This window comes from Rhinopithecus bieti, unplaced genomic scaffold (genome assembly GCF_001698545.2).
Source record: "Rhinopithecus bieti isolate Rb0 unplaced genomic scaffold, ASM169854v2 scaffold_39125, whole genome shotgun sequence".
NCBI classification, from domain to species: domain Eukaryota; kingdom Metazoa; phylum Chordata; class Mammalia; order Primates; family Cercopithecidae; genus Rhinopithecus; species Rhinopithecus bieti.
In genome coordinates, this window is record NW_016816262.1 from 694,484 (window position 1) to 715,150 (window position 20,667).

Here is a 20,667-nt window from a genome sequence, read left to right on the forward strand (position 1 = left end):
TACTCGGGAGGCTGAGGCAGGAGAATTGCTTGAACCTGGGAGGCAGAGATTACAGTGAGCCAAGATCATGCCACTACACTCCAGCCTGGGTGACACAGCAAGAGTCCATCTCGGAAACAACAACAACAACAACAAAAACTAGTAATAAAAAATAAGTCTACTCAATTTTTTTCAAGGCCTTCCCAGAACCACTAAATTGACTGACATGAAGATTTTTGTTCATATTATGTTTGTCTCTGAGGCTTAGTCATTTAGTCTCTGAATCTTAATGCAAAGCCGGCCTTGCATTAAGGAAATGGAGAATTTAGGGGATAATGAAAATAAAGTATTCTGAAATTGAAATAAGTCAATAATTAACACTTCTGAAAAGAAATATGAAAAATGGAGTTTTATTCTCCTTTTTCAAAAGAAGATATGATTGTAGCAGTGCAACTACTCTTTTCCAAATTATAGCACAATATATATACAAGAAAAAAATAGTAGGAAAGAATGGCATGGGTGACATTATAATTAATGGTATTTCTGATTTTATATGAAAATGACTAGAAATGTTCTTAAAAGCTAACAGGAAACTCAATTCTAAATATTATACTTTATAAAATGCTTAAAATTCATTTGAATAGAGGTGTCAACTCTTTCTATTATAAAATACTAACTAATGCAGACAAATAAGGAAAACTATTCAGCTATTGACTTATTCCATTTCATACACATACATAACTACTACCCAGAGCAAGGACTAGAATATTGACAGAAAGCCAGTATACCCTCAGAGGTTTGTTTCTATCATAAACCCTCCCTTTAACCTCTAGAAAATGACTACTTATCTGAAAATCATGTCATCAATTCATTGCTTGCCTTTTCACTACCCAAGTTTGCATTCCCACATACTATAGTATAACTGTGGCTAATTTTTAACTTTATAGAATTGGAATCACATATATCTGTTTACTTTTTACCTTTCATCATTTGTTCACATTAAACATGATGCTTTTGAATTCATTCATATTATTTTGTATAATAACATGTCATTCGTTTCAAAGTATTTTATTGTGTAAATATACCACATTTTATTTATTCATGCTACTACTGAACATTTAGATTATTTTGAAATTATGTCAATTATGAATAATGACCCCATGAACATTCACATTACATCTCTCCTAGAACACATACACCTATGCTTTTGTTGAGTATTGACAGACTGTTTCTTAACCAAACTTCAGTCAGGCTCCTCTGAGCCCTATTCTCAAAAAGGCTTCCACCTTGGCCCCCTCCTGCCTTCAGCTTCCTTTGTCCAGTATTAGCCCGTCGGCTAAGTCTGTTTGAGAATCCTCCCACCCTTGATATCTGACCACGTTTTATGTTTAAGTCCTTGGCCGGCCTTTCACAAGAAACCTGTTAGGTCAGTTTATCAAGAATCTCCCTACCCTTAGTACTTTTCTATCCACTGACTGCCTCACTCTGCTCTTTAAATCCTCAGATATCTCTCCTGTATCAGGAGCCCAATCTCTTTTCCCTATCACAGCAATCTTGAATAATGTCTTCCTAACTTTTTTAACATGTGTCAGAATATTTTTAATAGTATACGTTGAGGAATAAATTGCTTAGTCATAGGACATACGCATCTTAAAATTAATCAATATTTCCTATCTTCTGCAATGATTATAACAATTTATATATCTACTATCAATATATGAGAATTTTATGATTTCCCCTTGTCTGCCATCCCCTGGTTCTTTAAATTCTAGCCATTCTTATGGATGTATCATAAAGTTTATTACTGTTTAATTTGTATTTCCCTGGTTACTGATAAGGTGAAGCACATTTCCTCATGCATACTGACTATTTAAATCATTAGAATATCCCACTTTGTGTCTTGTATATGTTAACTGATACCTGTTTGGAGCTTTAGCTTATGTTCTCATGAGTTTTCTCTCTTTTTCTTGTTTACATGAAGTTATCTGTATATTCTCAAAATAGGTCTTTGTGATTACATGTGTTGCAAATAACATCTTTTCCCCTCTTTAATGCTGAATTTTGGTTTACATTTAGAGATGTTACATTTAATGCCATTTTGTTTGTAAATTTTTTCTCTATGATGAGTGTTTATTTGTATTCTGCTTAAATATTTTTCTAGTCCGAAGTCATATTCTATTAGTTAAATTGATTTACTTGTTTCATTGATTAGTTTGTGTATGTTTGTGTGTTTTGCATGTCTATGTTCAATCTCTGCGGATTTCAGATTTTTTGTGTCCGATGTGCAATAACATTCAAAGTTTTGGGGTTTTGTTTGTGAGGAGCTTCTCTTGTCTTCGCACCATTTATGAAAGGACTGCCTTTCCTCCACCGCTTCGATGTGACATTTCTGTTGTAAATCAAGTGTCCAAATCTCCACAGGGCTATTTGAAGCACTCTATTTTTTCCCTGTTCTGTCATCTACCCTTGCATCAGAACCATATGCTTTGGAACTTGGCTTTATATATGGCAGTGCAAGTCCTCCCACATTTTTCTCCAAGAGTGCTTTGGCTATTTTTGGATCTTTGCATTTCCATGTCAATTTTAGAAATATCTTGCCAAGTTTTATATAAAATATTGTGAATGAATGATTTAATTTGCAGGCAGAAGCCTTTTAGTGTCTCCTAACTGACATTATCTGAGTGTGGTGGAGCATCCGGGAACAGTATGGAGTTTGTAGGGAAGATAACATCTTTTAAGGTAATTGGCTTCTACCACTCAAGCTGCCCCATACTCTAAGGCTTGTTCATTCGGATGTCAGCAGACAGGCACACTCGCCATAAAACTTCCTGGTTCTGGGAAGCAGAAACATACTGTTTCTGATATGAGGTGAGAAATGTGAAGGAGCTTTTCCCTGGGGTCTGAGGACAAGATTAATAGGAGAGAATGCATGAGTGGTGCTGTGCCTCCTGCACCCTCTCGGAACCAAATCTTGAGTAAAACAGGTGCTCACACATTCTTTCATAAATGCATAGAATATGTACATGAGATATCCAGGACTGTTTAAGAGCAGGGGCCCACATTCCCAGCCTAAAGCCAATATACTTAAACAGATTGGAAAAGCAGTTTCCCTGGGATTTGTGGATCATACTCAGATTAAGCCCCACATGAGACCTAGAGTTAGACAGCAAACAGTCCTTAAGGAAATACCACGATCTTACTTCGAATTAGAATGCTTAATTTAGACCTACATCTTACGTTTGTATGCTGTGTCTAAATATTTAAATGTTTCCCATCAAAACGCTGGTATCTCAGCCTGCCTTCCCAGGCAGGGTCTTCTTGCACCCTCTACTGAGGTTCAGTCTGTGAGATGGACTAGCTTTCTCCCTTCCAACGTGAGTGGGAGTGAGAATTTGCAGAACTGAAGTGAAGAATGGAAGCTGGGCCTGGGCCCAGGCCTCCAGGGCAGGGACTAGACCTGCCAGGACAAGGGTGGGGTCTGATCAGATCAAGACTTCCAGGTTACCTGGCAGGAAGGTTTCTGCTTAAGCCATACATGTTCACCTGAACATTTCCAATCGTTTTTCTCAGCCCCAGGCAGAGCTAAATCCTTGAAAAGAGAGGAAGGAAGAATCGCAGTTGTCTGGGATACCTCATCTACCTGGACTTTGGGGCAGCTCATGTTGAACAAAAGCAGCGACTCTTTCTTGGTTTTCTAGAGCAGAGCCTGTGATTTCCCTTCACCCACACCCAGTCCCTCCTTGCAAACACAATCATACACTCATGCTATACTTTGGGGGCTCAGTACTGCTCCCGGAGTGTTGCCAAATCTGGAACTTTGCCAAAGCAGGTGTGAATGAATTCCATTTATCCTGGACATTGTAGAAACCATTGCATTTTAGCTATTTTTTTCAACTTAAAAACATTAATTTCATAGATTAAGTATCACAAAATTTATAACCTTATTTTGACATTCTTTTTAAAAAAATATACACCAGAAGCTTTAAAAAATGAAAATGACCCAGAATTCTATTAATCTCTCAGAAACTCTTGTCTATAAAGTAACAAAGTGAGCATTCTTACCACTTACAGTAATAATAAAATGTAATAAAGCACTCTGCAAAATACTTTGTGCAAGACGTTTGCTACATGTTGGAATCATGGCCTGGCCATCCCACTCCTGACATTTTTCATCTTTGAGATTCAGGCTCTTTTTAAAGTTGCCCTGGCAATGTGATTGCACAGTCACACTTGAAAGCCATTGATCTCGTGTTCATTAAGCTCCTGGTCTGTGCAGGACACTGCTAAACTCCTTGAATATATTTTCTTTCTTTCTGTAATAAAACTTCATCCTCACTTTGTTATCATGACCTGGAGAGCGTAAAGGATCTGGCTCCTGCCTGTTACCTAGCTCAGTTTTCTCCAGGACCTCTGGCTTCTGTTTGTGCATTCAAAGCACCAGTTACAGACAGAAGGCCACACATGTTCCCTGTGCCTAGGTCACTTGTCCTGCACATATTCACAGTTGCTGCTTGATTCTCATTCAGGTCTCAGTTCAAAAGCCTTCTCCTCAAATAGGCTTTCACGAACTCTTAGCCAGTGGCCTTCCTCCTATCACTCTTTACCATACCACACCACTCTCTTGGCTCTCTTCAGAAAAATTACTTCTTACGATCCTTTTTTGTTTGTTTGTTTTGTTTTCCGAGATAAAGTCTTGCTCTGTCACCAGGCTGAAGTGCAGTGGTGCAATCTCAGCTCACTGCAACCTCCGCCTCCCAGGTTCAAGAGATTCTCCAGCCTCAGCCTCCTGACTACAGACGCATGCCACCACGCCTAGCTCATTTCTGCATTTTTTTTTAGTAGAGATAGGGTTTCACCATGTTGGTCAGGATGGTATGGATCTTTTGACCTCAATGATCCGCCCACCTCAGCCTCCTAAAATGCTGGGATTACAGGTATGAGCCACTATGCCCAGCCTACAATCCTATTGTTTATGTATATAATCTGCTTATACATTCTTTTATAGGGAGAGAACTAAAATTGCTTATTTTATATGTTACATTGCCAGTAGAAAAAAGACTGCTTGGAACATAATAGGTACACAATAAATATTTGTTGAATAAAAATTGAATATATAAACCTTAAAGTGTCACAGGATCCTTGGGGTGTCACTTCACCAGTCAGAAACCGCTGTGGGCAGTGGCATCTTTTTCCGAGGTTTTATGGGGCCCACTGGGCTCATTCTGCCCACTAGGCCTGGCAAGCTGTGCTCAGTTGATACCACCAGCTTGGATCCCACACCTGCCAAAGGCAAGCCAGGCACAGAGCAGTGAAGGGTATGTGAGCAAGTGAGCACAGGGTCTGGTCACTGTGCACAACCAGACACATCACCTCCCTGCGATGCTGCGGCTGGACCACGTGTACCACAAGCAGCTTCCACTGCAGGTACCAGGGAATGCAATGGTGCCCAGAAGCTTGGAGACAACAGGAATCACAGAGCCCCAAAGAGGGTGTCACAGCCCTGGCTCGGGGAGCTCCTAGATTTGGGCTCCCCAAAGGGCTGCAGCTCTTCTCTCCTTGTCTTCTCTCCCTCTCATCACTCGCAACATGGTGAGTGGAGGTGGACATGTTTCAGACCCATTTGTGTTAGAGCTCTTTTAGTCCTACAGTTTGGCAGGTTCTGACTTCCTGTCTTGCATCCAGGAAGAATGAGGTAAGCAGACAACTGGAGGTTGAGCAAGGTGAAAAGGTGCCTTATTGAGGACAGTACAGCTCTCAGAAGACCTGAAGTGGGTAGCTTCTTTCCACAGGCAGGTCACACCATTGACTTTGCAGCCCTCAGGGAAGAGGAAACCCAGACTGGGTAGCTCCGAGCCACAGACAGGTCATTCCATCATCTGGCTGAGTCTGGCTGAGTCCGGAGTTTTTATGGCTTCAGAGGGGAGGAAGTGCATGCCAATTAGTCCGTGGATGGTGATAAGTTCTCACTCCAGTGTGTGGAACTGACAGCCCAGCCACCAGGCCTCAGACCATCCCTTGCTTGAAAGTGGGACTTCACCAGGGACCCACCCCTTTCTGCCCAGGAGCCTGTCTGCCTCCTGCCGCCATCAACCTCCAGGGTGCCCAAGCTATTCATGCCAACAGACACCTGCAGACCCATGCCAAGCCAACCTCAGACCCCCTTGGCCTCCCTCTCATGCTCATTGGCACCCAAAGTCCAAAGATGGCCAAGACATCAGGGAGCCGACGTGTCGGCACCACCCCAAGTGTGTGCCCACATGGCCAGATTGCAACAGTGCTGGGGCTCAGCCACAACTTGGCTCCAAAATCAGAGTAGGCACCAGGAATGTGAAGATGCCAGGCAGTGGGAGCAGGCATTTCTGAGCCTGTGGGAGCAGGAGAGCTTCCCAGGTTTCCCAGAGTACAGGAATACCCAGGTCTGCAGCTGCAGCTGTGCCTGGGAGCGGGGAGGGGCTCCCACCCCTCCAACTCAGAAGGGGTGGGGCGTCTGCCTGTTGCTGGCTCCCCGCTGGCTCCCTGGAACATGCATCCCCAGCCATGCCTCCCCTGTTGCAGCCAGCAGTATGGCAGTGGTGCTCCAGATGGGCTGTCGTGGCCATCAAAATTATTCTTGTTTCCTCTCTCCCTTTTCCCTTCCATATTATTCCTCCATTGTATAACTGTGGCTGGCTTTTTCTACTCCTTTCCTTTAATATGGATGATGCAGGTGGAATATATAAGTTCTATACACTAAAGGTGGGGGAATTTGCCATAAATTTCTTTACCAACACTGTTATGTCCATAACTTCTTAAATGGAACCAAGAGGTCTGCTGAGGCTAGAAGAGAGTGAAACAGTGATAGTGGAAAGAACATAACTGTCATGTGAGCTAGTTTTCTCAAAGAATCACTGAAAGAAAAGTCATGCCCCATGCTTCGCAAATATTCTCTCATCTCATTTTAATTCATGAACGGTTAAGCATTCAGCTTAAGCTAAACTTGAACATTTTATTGATTCGTTCAGTACTATTCATGAAGATCATTTGTACTCACACAGTACGTTAGTGCCTGGTGCTATTAGGTGAAAATGGAAATGTAGCTGAAAAGAGAAAAAGGAGACATATATTGGGGAGCAATTACCATATAAATAGACATTACCTATCTAAGATAATTCTCCAACACAAAATAAGTGAAATAGGTCTTTCGGGGTGTTATTTCTGAGATTTCAAGTTGAAATGCTATTTTAACACACACTCTGTCTCTTTGGCATTAGCAGAGGGAGAAAATCCTAAGGTTAAAATTTTCAAATTTTACTATAACTATAAAATATATATATATATATAAATGTGCTATCCAGTTACAGTGTATGAAAGGGTACAAAGTCAGAAACAGTACTAGATTTTTTATATGTAAATCAAAATAGCATATCATCAGTATTCAAATAACATATAACAAATATATTATGGAGGTTTAATAAAATCATGCAGATTAAAATACTCAAAGTTGTAATGTATTTTGGTCAGTTTATAAGGGTTATAGAGGAGTTTCCTGAAATCGGTTTGGCATGAGGCGGTGATATTTTCAAGATAAACAGAAAATACAAGAGAATATGAAACCTTTTAAATATAAGTCCTTATGGAATTTCAATACACGTATTGATTTGCCTTGCCATTAACTTAATATACAACTTGAAATATAAGTTATCCCTTTACTTTATTTATCTGAAAAGTGAATTAAAGTTGTTACACAATAAAATAAATTTTAAAAGAAAGGATAATTTGTTGCAGGGGCTTTTATTCTTTTATGTATATGTTCACATACATCTTTCTATAATCTCCCCAGAAAGTGATTTAAGGTTATTTAACTATAAAGAAAGTAGGTTTTAAACAAAGACTACAAAATTAGGAAAGATTTTCTCTCTCCTTTATCTCTAATATCTGTTTTTTATATTTTGAAAATCTTATCGTTTTTGCATATTTGTTGAACATACAGGTTACTCTTTCTGTTTAACTTCAGAGACAACGGTGATTTACATTCAAGTAATGTCTCACATTTCACAAAATCCATTTAAATTGTGTAGAACTGATAATAACTCTGCAAGGAAATTCATGCTCAATGAGCATGTGCAATATAGCTAGTGTCTAAAGTTGAGCAAGAATTACTGAGACACAAAGCCAAGTGTAAACTTCCACTTCTGTATTATATCCAGTATACTAAACTGCTTCTGAAATAACAATGCCATTGATAATCTTTTTACATAATAAATTATGCCTTCCTTGCAAGTATATACAATGGCTAATGTAATTTATAGGGTCCCTGAACATCAGCCAAGTCAATATTTGGCATTACCTAATATTCTTATAATAATTATCATAGAGATTGCATTGTATTTGAATAAGGCTTTAGGGTTTACAAATTGCTATTATGTAAGTTGGCTCATTTAGCTATAACCAAATGTGTGGCTTAGTCATTTGCTATATGACCTCATCCCAATTCACATAGGAAAATTTCCATCCTATCACTTATTCAGAGCTAAAGCTTCCCAGGGTGTCTGTGATAACAGTCTTCGGAAATTTAAACAAGTGTGAGGAGGTTATGTTTATTCAGCAACAATCCCCACTCCAAATCAGTTGATATTGACCTCCAAAACGTTTCAGTGTCTTTCTAAATAAGGTTTATTCACCCACTGAATCCAAATGTTTTGAATGAAACTCGAAACAAATATACATCTTCTCTTTTTCTTTTTTATTCAGGTGAAATTTGAATAACATGAAATTGACCATTTTAATGTGAAAAACTCAATGGCATTTTGTACATTCACAAAGCTGTGAAACCACCACCTCTATCTAGTTCAAACACATTTTGTATTTTCAGTTTTGACTGTGTTCCACTCACTGTGCTAATGCTGACTGAAGGCTGAAGAGACATCATTTCTGAGCTCAAGAAACTCCCAGACTAGTGGGGAAGACAGACTTCCACAGGACAGCTTCCAGTGCTCTGTGTTGGTGCCAGGACAGAGGAGAAAACAGAACCCTGGTGGATGGGAAAGGAAAGCTCCTCTTAGGGTAGGGAAAGTGTTGGCAAAAGTGAAGCTTATCACATCTGATTAGATCTTTGAAGGCTAGAAAAGAATTATCCATCCCAGGGAGTAAAGGAAAACATTTTCCAGGCTAAGAGAATGCAGAGATGAAACTATGGAAGCTTGGAACAGCACCGTGTAGGCAACATTAGGTCCTTCGCTCAAGCTGGAGCCTAATATTCAGAAGGCAGGAAGGAAAAGTGCCCGGAGATGGGACTAACACGTGGGCAGAAGCAGATCATGAAGCACAGTGAAAAGCACTCTTCTTAGGAGCTGGAAAACATTACTTGGCATGAAATAAGCAAATATGAACCATTGTAGCTGCTCTGGTCAGATGTTCATTTTTCATAGATCACCTCTTTGCGGTATAATTCACTTATCCGAGGGAGGCAAGAGTGGAGGCAAGGATGGCCACAAGAACGTCGATTGCAGCCGTTACTGAAATCCTGGATGGCCAACGGCAGCCGGAGAAACAGAAAAAGAGCATTTAAGTAATAACTGGGGAGTAAAATCTGAGAAACATGTAAGTTCTAGATAAGTTTGCTGAGAGTAAGAGAGGCCAGAAATAGTATCCAGGTTTCTGAGTTGACTGACAGGAGAAAAGCTCATACCAACAAATTCAAAAATAAATTCAAGTATAAAATGAGTTCATTTCATGTGTAATGAGTTCTGTTTGAGATATACTGTATTTGCAATGCCTGTGGTCCCTCCAGTGGTGTAACCCTGGAGTTCGGGATAGAGGTGGGCCACAGATACAGTTAGCATAACACATATGGGCTGTGGCTAAACTCAATCTCAGGCATGGATGAGATAGTAACAGGAGATAATGTAAACTAAGTAACTGGGTAAAAATCAAAACAATGCCACAGCCTAGAGATATTAAATAAGGATTACCATAGCATGTGTATACCTATGTAACAAACCTGTATGTTCTTATTGTACTTAAAGTATAATAATAAAACAAATTTGGCCGGGCGCGGTGGCTCAAGCCTGTAATCCCAGCACTTCGGGAGGCCGAGACGGGTGGATCACAAGGTCAGAAGATCGAGACCATCCTGGCTAACACGGTGAAACCCCATCTCTACTAAAAAAAAATACAAAAAACTAGCCAGGCGAGGTGGCGGGCGCCTGTGGTCCCAGCTACTCGGGAGGCTGAGGCAGGAGAATGGTGGGAACCCGGGAGGTGGAGCTTGCAGTGAGCTGAGATCCGGTCACTGCAGTCCAGCCTGGGTGACAGAGCGAGACTCTGTCTCAAAAAATAAAAATAAAAAATGAAAATAAATAAATAAATAAATAAAACAAATTTGCATGTGTCAAATTATACCTGCATACCTAGGATAAATACCATTTTGTCAAGATGACTAATCTTTTTAATGTGTTGTTAAATTCAGTTTGCTGGTATTGTGTTGAGTATTTTTGCATCAGTGTTCATAATGAATATTGGCCTGTAGTTATCTTTTTTAACATGTGTCTTTGTCTGGTTTTGGTCAAGGTGATACTGTGCTTTCAAAATGAATTTCGAAGTAGTTTCTCCTCTTCTGTGTTTTGGAATAGTTTGAGTAGAATTGGCATTAATTCTTTAAATGTTTGGTAAAATTCAGCAGTGAAGCTCTGGAGTCCTGGGGTTTTCTTTGTTGGGATTCTTTTTATTATGGCTCTGATCACATTACTTGTTGTTTGCTTTCAAACATCAACTAGAAGAAATCTAGTTTTCAGATTTCTTCTTGGTTCAATCTTGGGAGGTTGTATGTGTCCAGAAATTTATCCACTTCTAGGTTTTCCAATTCATTGGCATATAGTTGCTCATAGTAACCTCTATTGATCCTTTGAAATTCTGTTGTATCAGTTGTAATGTCTCCTTTATCAATACCAATTTTATTTTTCTGGGACTTCTCTCTTTACTTCTTAGTCTCGATAAAGGCTTGCTGGTTTTGTTTATCTTTTGAAAAAATCAATTTTTAAATTTTATTGACTTTTTGTATTAGGTTTATTCAATTCCATGTCATTGATTTCTGCTGTGATCTTTATTATTTCTTTTCTTCTACTAATTTTGGGTTTGGTTTGCTCTTCCTTTTCTAATTCTTTAAGATGCATCATTAGGTTGTTTATTTGAAGTTTACTCCTTGTTTGTCACAGGCGCTTATTGCTATAAACTACTCTCTTCAGGGTGCTTTCTCTGTATCCCAACACTTTGGTACATTGTGTTTCCATTTTCATTTATTCCAAGTAATTTTTAAATTTCTGTCTTAATTTTTTTTAATTGACCAACTGGTCATTCAGGAGCATATTCTTTAATTTCTGTGTGTTTGCATAGTTTTCAAAACTCCTCTTGCTATTGATTCCTATCTTTATTCCATTGTGATCAGAGAAGATTCTTAGTATGATGTCAACATTTTTGAAGACTTGTTTTGTGGCCTGACATATGGCTTATCCTTGAGAAAAAACCACATGCTGAAGAGAAAAATGTGTATTCTGCAGCCATTGGATGAAGTGCTCTGTAAATATATATTAGGTACATTTGGTTTATAGTGTAAATTAAGTCTGATGTTTCTTTGTTAATTTTCTGTCTGGATGATCTGTCCAATGCTGAAAGCGGAATGTTAGCATCTAGGGCTGTCGTTGTACTGGAGTTTATTTCTCTCTTTAGCCCAAATAATATCTGTTTTATATATTGCAATGCTCCAATGTCGAGTGCATGTATATTTACAATTGTAATATCCTCTTATTGAATTAACCCCTTTTTTTTTTTTTTTTTTTTTTTTTTTGAGACGGAGTCTCGCTCTGTCGCCCAGGCTGGAGTGCAGTGGCGTGATCTCGGCTCACTGCAAGCTCCGCCTCCCGGGTTCCCGCCATTCTCCTGCCTCAACCTCCGAGTAGCTGGGACTACAGGCACCCGCCACCGCGCCCGGCTAGTTTTTTGTATTTTTAGTAGAGACGAAGTTTCACCATGTTAGCCAGGAGGGAACCCCTTTATTGTTATATAACGACCTTCTTTTTCCCTTTTCATTGATTTTGTCTTGAAACCTGTTTTGTCTGATATTAGTTTAGCTACTTCTGCTTTTTGTTGTTTTGTTTTGTTTCAATTGGTATGGAATATCTTTTCCCATTTCCTTATTTGCGGTCTACGTGTGTCTTTATAGGTGAAGTGTGTTCCTTGTAGGCAACAGATTGTTGGGTCTTATTGTTTTATCCATGCAGCCACTCTATGTCTTTTGATTGGAAAGTTTCATCTATTTATATTCAATGTGATTAGTGATAAGTAAGGACTTGCCCCTGCATTTTGTTACTTCTTTACTGTTTGTTTTGTGGTCTTCTCTTTCTTCTTTCCTTCTTTCCAGTATTCCTTTTACTGAAGGGAATTTTCTGTGGTGGTTTTTATTTTTTGTGGATCTGTTGTATGTTTTATGGTTTGAGGTTACCATGAGGTTTGCAAATAATATTTTATTACCCATTATTTGAAACTGATGACAACTTAACACTGCAAAACAAAGACACAATTGGTAAAACTCTACACTGTCACTTCATCCTCCTGCTTCTCAACTTTTTGTATCTTATTTTACTGTCTGTGTTTCAATAGGTTTTCATTATTTTTGATCAGCTCATTTGTTCGTCTTTCTACTTAAGAAATGAGTCGTTTACCCACCACAATTTCAGTGTTATAATAGTCTATGTTTTCTGTGTACTTTCTATTATCAGTGAATTTTTTACCTTCAGATGATTTCTTACTGCCCGGGAATGTCCTCTTCTTTCAGATTAAAAATTTCTTTTAGCATTTCTTGTAGGACAGTCTGTGTTGACAAAAGCCCTTAGCTTTTATTTGTCTGGGAAGGTTTTTATTTCTCCTTTGTGTTTGAAGGATATTTTTACTGGATATATTATTGTAGAATAAAAGTTGTTTTCTTTCAACACTTTAAGCATGTCGTGCCACTCTCTCCTGGCCTGTGTGGTTTCCACTGAGAAGTCTGCTGCCAGATGTATTGCAGTTACATTGTACGTTATTTTTTTCTTTTCTCTAGCTATTTTTAAGATCCTTTCTTTTCCTTGACTTTTGGAATTTGATTACTAAATGCCTTGAGGTAGTCTTCTTTGGTTTAAAGCTGCTTGGTGTTCTATAACCTTCTTGTGCTTGAATGTTGATATCTTTCTCTAGGTTTGGGAAGGAAGTTCTCCATTATTATCCCTTTGAATAAATTTCCTATCCCTATCTTTCTCTCTACCTCTACTTTAATACCAATAATTCTTAGGCTTGCCCTTTTAAGACTATTTTCTAAATCTGGTCAATGTTCATCAGTGTCTGGGCATTGAAGAGTTAGGTATTTATTGTAGTCTTTGCTATCTGGGCTTGTTGGCACCCATCCTTCTTAGGAAGGCTTTCCATATATTTGAAGTGACTCCGTGTTGTGATCTAAGTCTTTGGTCACTGCAGCCATATCTGCATTTAGGGAAACCCCAAACCCAGTAAAGCTGTGGCTTTTGCAGACTTGCAGAGGGATTGCCTTGGTGGTCTTGGGTAACATTTTCAATAATTCCTTAGATTACTAGGCAGTTACTCTTGTTCTCTTCCCTCACTTCCCCTGAACAAACGGAGTCTCTCATTCTGGACTGAGCTGCCTGGAGCTGAAGAAGGGGTTGCACAAGCAACCCTGTGGCCACTACCATAGAGATTGCACTGGGTCAGACCCAAAGCCAGCAAAATACAAGGTCTTGTCCAAAGCCCATAGTAACCACTGTCTTAGCTACTGCCTATGTTCACTCAAGGCCCAAGGAGTCTATAATCAGCAGGTGGTGAATCCAGCCAGGCTTGTGTTCTTCTCTTCAGGGAGGCAAGTTCCCTCTGTCCCTGAGAAGGTCCAGAGATTCTGTCTGTGAGCAAGGGCTTCTAGTCTGAAACCTTAGGGATCTACATGGTGTTCTTTTCTACTGAGGCTGAGCTGGCACCCAAGTCACAAGACAAAGTTTTCCCACTCTTCCTTCTCCTTTCCACAGCAAAGCAAAATGACCACCACTGCCCCAGGCCCGCAGCAAGTACTGTCTGGCTGTCCTCAATGTTCAGTCAAGGCCCAAGGGCTCTTCAGTCATCTTGCAATGAATGCTGCCAGGCCTGAGTCTCTTCCTTTACAGACTTGGGTTCCCCTTTGGCCCAGGGCAAATCCAAAAATGCCATCAAGGAGTGAAGGCTGGGAATTGCAGATCCCAGTGGCCACTTGGTGCTTTACACCACCATGGCTGATCTAGTAACCAAGCTTCAAGATAGAGTCTTCACTGTTCCTTCTCCTTTCCTCAAGTAGAAATGGTCTTTCCCCATAACCACCAGCTCTTGGAATGTGCTAGGTCACACATGAAACCAGCATGGCTCTGAGTTTCATCCAAGGTCCAAAGTAGGTAGTCCCTGGCTCCCACTGCTCATTATTCAGGGCCCAAGGGCTCTTTAGTCAGCAGGTGATGAGTCCTGCCAGGACTGTATCCTTCCCACCAAGGAAATGGGTTCCCTTCTGACCTAGCTTGTGTCTAGAAATATCATCTGGAAGCTAGGGTCTGGAAAGAGGGCCTCAGGACTCTGCCTGTTGACTTATTCTACTGTGATTAAGCTGGTATCTAAGTTGCAAGATGAAGTCCTCTTTCCTCTCCTCATTCCACTCCTTAAGCCTAGAAAAGAAGCTCTCCTAGAGCAGTGAGCTTCACTGCCTGGGGTTGGGGCAGGGGTGATGCAAGCACTCCCTTGGCCACCCTGGCTGGTGACTCAGTAGGTCACATGCCCCCCAAATCCACTGTCTTTGAGCCCAGTTCAGCACTAGGACTCATCTAGGAGTTGTAGTCCTTGTGTTCTAGACTGTCTTTCTAGTTTGTTTTGGAACCCAGAGCATTTTAGCTCATGGTGGCAGGGTGCTTGAACTCAGATTCTGACCACTAAGATGGACAATTTGCCTCTGGCTATAGTTGATCGAAATGCTTCCTCCATGGACATCAGCTGAGTTCTGTCCTGTGTCACTTTCCACTGATACAGGACAGCACTGAGTTCCAATGCAAAGTACCACAATTGCTGCATTCTCTCTCCCCTAAGTGCACAGATTTTCTCCATGCCACATAGTCACTTTCGGGGGATGAGAGAAGGGTGGTATAGGCAATTCAAGACTGCTTTTCCTAACCTCTTTAGTGCCTGGTTCCTTAACATGATGTTAAAACAAGGTACTGTGATCACTCAACAGATTTTTGGTTCTTATGAAGATGCTTTTATTTCTGTAAATAGTAATTCAATTTGGTGCTCCTCTTAGGGGAACAATTTTGGAGGCTTCTATTTGGCCATGTTGCTTCACTTCCCCTGACTTCTAATTTTTTTAAACTCAAAGCTATCAATACATTTTCTGTGGTAATATTGTGAAATTCCATGTCATTATTAATTTTAAATTTTAATGAAGTACATTCTTTATAAATGTAGCCCTTAAAATTTGTTAATTTATAATTAAAAATCATTTAAAAGACATTACTAGATAACCACAGAGTTGAACCTTTTAAACAGAATAATTTGTGGGTGGTAATACAAAAATGGATGCACCCATATTTGTCCATGATTTTACTAATGCAAAGGACTCTAGGATAACTTAAAACATGAAAATATATGTGTATATAAAGGATATAATCTTCTTATGACAGTCTCTTAATTTAATTTAGATTTGAACTTTTCACTTCCACTTATAGAACTAATTTTGTGGAGTTTTTTAAAAAGTATATTACCTTCTGATTAACCAAAATAGACATTTATATGTGGCAAATAAATTCCTTGTGGTTAACATGAGACATTCATACCAGAGCCCATTTTTATAAAGCTGTGAGAAAGAGCCAGTAGAAAAAAAAAGAACAGCATAAGATACTGGAAAAAGAAGGAATAATTGATAAATCAAGGTCTGAAACAATCCGAGAGAAAAGGGTCAAGAGCACAATTGATGGATCTGGCTTTCAATTCAAGTATGGATGCCCTGCATCTTGTGAGATTACAAGGAAGGTGGGTGATAAGAGAGCCCGTGAAACAGTTTGAGAGCTGAGAGTTACCTCCTCCGGGTCTCATTTTTCCCAGTGAGAAATGATGGCCTGAGGGCCAAAGCTGAGTGAGCTGGGATTGTGTGGGAAGCTGGCAGAGTGGGAGTGCCATGGCTGTGCCTGAGAGGGACTTGACCTGCGCAGGTTGGAATGAGAGTCAAACCCCGCCTGTGGTTAGAGCCTGCTCATTTGTCATTGCAGAAGCACTTGTGGCCACACCTGTTTCCCTAGCATCGCACAGAAACCCATGTTTCCAGCTGGAATATATTGGGTCAACAAATTTCAGTAATGTGAGTTGATCTTCCTATTGCTACAATAGATCAATCATTTAGAATTATAAATTTTAGCTACCAAAATTGCTCAAAAAAAGGAATCTGTATGATTATCAACTTGATCCTGAAATTGGGGTGTGTTGAGTAGGTTTTTGGAAAGTACAGTGGGAAAGGGATTTGGGATGAAAGAGGAAGTAGTTTCTGTGCTTAATATATGATTCAAATGGGAATGGGACAGTGAAGAATGTCAGGGGAATCAAGAAACATGGAGCTCTGTAACGCACAGGAGTAAATGCTATGGGAATTTGGGTGTGAAAGAATGGCAAGGCTAAATGTGAGACTAAGTGTAGTTTATTAGTGTTTCACAAATAAAATATTTCCTTTTGCAGACAAAGTCCTTGGCTTGGCTGGAGAAGTCGTGGAAATCAGAATGATGAGAGTTAAGGACCTGAAAGGATATGGAGGGAAAAGGTGTAATTGCCTGATGGGGTCTTCCTACCCACTACACAGACAAAATCAATTCACTGAGACTGCAACACTGCAGTAAAGAAACAGTTAAGTTGACATGACGCCAGCCACATAGGAGAAGGGGTTATTACTCAAATCAGTCTCCCCAAAGGCTTGGAGGTTAGGGTTTTTCAAGGATGGTTTGGTGGATGTGGGCTAAAGAACAGAGAACATTGGTTGGGGATGAAATCATAGGGGTGTGGAAAACAGTTCTTGTGTGCTGAGTCATCCTCTGGGTGGGGTCACAGGACCTGTTGAGTCACAAGTCAGGGGTCCCAGTAAAGTCAGCAGTCATCAGAAATTCAAGTTTGAAAACACATCTCTAAAGGCCAATCTTAGGTTCTACAATAGTGATGTTATCCACAGGATTAAATGGGGAAGTCACGTATCTTGTGACCTCTAGAACTGGCTGGTTACCATTTAACTATGCCTATATCTTAATATAATTCAGACTCTTCTCATAATCCGAACCTTGTGGCTTTTCATTGATTTTACAAAGGTGGTTCATTATCACCATTGTAAGGGCTTTTACCATCCTTGCTTTAAGGTTGAAGTACAAACTCAATTTCTTCCCAAAGTTACCTATGCGCAGGATAGACCAAGGACAGCTTGGAGGTCAGAAGTAGGATGGATTCAACTATGTCCGGTTGCTCTTACTGTCACAGTTTTGCGAAGGTAGTTTCAAAGGTTGGGATGGACTATTTCTGTAAGAATGTAGGATTCTCTCAGGTAGATAGGAACATTGAGGGTAGAGGGAGGTGTATGCCAGGTGCCAGCAATTCCATGAATAGATGTGTCCAAGAAGGAAATAGATTCCCCTTACACAGCAAGCAGGGGTCTCCATGCAGAGGGGAAGGTTTCCCACATAAATAAAGGAGTGGAGGTGCCTGTTAGCCCAAGTCATGCCATTTTGCAGACCTTCACCATTTTACAAACTCAGGTCAGACTGGAAAATTCCACCATGGTCTAGGCCATGAGAAACATCCTGTTGGAAAGGAGACAGGTCCCAGGCCTAACCCCTGACTGAAGTAAATTCCTTCCTTATCAGCAGCCTGTTGTGGGAAGTCAGGGACCCCAAACAGAGGGACTGGCTGGAGCCAAGGCAGAAGAACATAAATTCTGAAGATTTCATGGACATTTATTAGTTCCCAAAATTAATACTTTTATAATTTCTTATGCCTGTCTTCACTGCAATATCTGAACATAAATTGTGAAGATATCATGGACATTTATCACTTCCCTAATAATATTCTTATAATTTCTTATGCTTGTCTTTACTTTAATCTCTTAATCCTATTATCTTCATAAGCTGAGAATGTATGTCACCTCAGGACCACTATTGTACAAATGGATTGTAAAACATGTGTGTTTGAACAATATGAAATCAGTGCACCATGAAAAGAACAGAATAACAGCAATCTTCAGGAACAAGGGAAGATAACCATAAGGTCTGACTGTCTGCGGGGTCAGGCAGAATAGAGCCATAGTTTTCTTCTTGCAGGGAGCCTATAAATAGATGTGTGAGTAGGAGAAATATCACTGAATTCTTTTCCCAGCAAGGAATATTAATAATTGATACCCTAGGGAAGGAATGCATTCCTAGGGGGAGGTCTATGAATGACTTCTCTGGAAGTGTCTGTCTTATGCGGTTGAGATAAGGACTGAAATATGCCCTGGTCTCCTGCAGTACCCTCAGTTACTAAGATTGGGAAATTCCAGCCTAGTAAATTCTAGTCAGACTGGTTCTCTGCTCTCGAGCCCTGTTTCCTGTTAAGATGCTTATCAAGACAATGCGTGCATAGCAGGACATAGACCCTCATCAGTAATTCTAATTTTGCCTTCGCCTTGTGATCTTTATTGTCCTTTGAAGCATGTGATCCTCGTGACCTACTCCCTGTCTGTACACCCCCTCCCCTTTTAAAATCCCTAATAAAAACTTGCCGGTTTTGTGGCTCGGGGACATCATCACGGTCCTATCAATATGTGATGACACCCCTGGAGGCCCAGCTATAAAATTTCTCTCTTTGTACTCTTTCTCTTTATGTCTCAGATCAGCTGACACTTAGGGAAAATAGAACTTAAGTTGAAATATTGGGGGCTGGTTCCCCCGATAGCAGCCCGAGACAGTGTCCCCACCCTACTGTGCAACAATCCCAGGCCTTTCCTGCCTGGGGCTATAACCGCCCCAGCCTATAAGTGGGAGGGGTTTCCAGCACTCACTGGTGCTCCCCCTCCATGGGTTCTTTTGTCCAATAAACCTGTGTTGCCCTTGAGCTGCTTCTGTTCCCTTCCTTCTGCCTTTGGCTCTAACACATCACACTCTACTAGAGCAGCCAATTTACAGCTGTTCAGAAGCTCCTATACCTGAAGATGCCCTGCCTGGAAGTGCCCTGAAGCCTGGAGGGCCTGTGGCCCTGCTCTAGCCCCTGCTGAGCCACATCTGGGCTCTCTGGCAGATGAGACTGCAGGCTGACTGCACCATGCTTGTTTGGCTCCATTGTTTGAAGCAGAACAAAGACATCCCCTTCCAGTTCCCTCCAGAAGTGGTGCTAGTTGGACTTTTAGATGTTGGTTCAATTCTTGTGGAAACACTATTCATTTCACAGTTTAGAAAACATCTTCCATCAAGGACATCTTGGGATCACACAGGCCACTGCAATAAGGGAGGGGATGGCCAATGGCAAAGCCTGTTGCTGGCAGCTGTGCTCTGGGTCTGGTGAGGAGAAAGCCTGTCTTCTCAGCATCCCAGTGCTCTCACTGTGCTTCTGGTATCCCATTCCAATATTATTTTCACTATGTTTCAACAGTTTCACTTTTTTCTTTCAATATTTTTTTCCACCTTTATTTCTAATTTTTACTGAGGCCTCTTTTTAACCCCTTAGCCCCAACTCAGCCCTGCACGAAAACACTCTGTGATGGTCAGTTGGATGCCAGCTCATCTTGGCGGCAGTCCCTAGCCAATCAATACAGCACTTGTCAGGGTGCTGCTGTGAAGGTGTTGTGCAGATATGGTTGAAGCCCATATTCAGTGTATGTGTAAGTGAGATTTTCCTAGATAAATCTGGGTAGGGCTGATTCATTCCCTTGAATGAAGGTAAGAGAAGAGCTGAGATTTGCCACAGAAGAAAAAAATGTGCCTGGAGACAGCAGCTTTAACTCCTGTTGGAGTTTCCAGTCCAACAGTTCTCTTCCTGACTGACAGTCTGCTCTAGGGATTTTGGTGTTGCTTAGCAAGCTTCCTAATCAAGGCACTCATTCCTTGCAGTAAATCTCTTAATCTTATCTCTTACTGGTTTTGTTTCTCTGGTTGAACCCTACCTCATTCCATCTTTTTATTTTCTCCCTTCATGGTGTGCTGGAGGCAAATAGAACACCATTTACTAGCAGGACAGGTTGCCTAAGTGATTCCATCATCTGTAACAATCCAGCATATGAAAGCTTGTCTTCCATGCTCACTGAAAGGATTAAATGGTGTGTTACATGTATATTCCATGCCACAAGGCAAAATCACAATCCTTTAGTTCCATTTCCTTCCTCTGTTCTGTGTCTTTTTCCTCTTATTTACATTCTTCTTCTTCTAGTAACATCTTTTACAATGTGTATTTGATTTTATAAAAACCTTTCTCCTTTAAGTATCCAATATCCATAAATAATAAAGTATCTTTTCAAAGGCATGGGACTATTAGCACTTGAAATAACTGAAATCATCAGAATTTGTAAGCAGACCTCTTCATTTTTCAGGTTTTAATTCAATAAGTGAAAGCTGCAGATCCCTTTTTTTCTCCTAATAATGGATTCAGTGTGTAGATTACTAAATA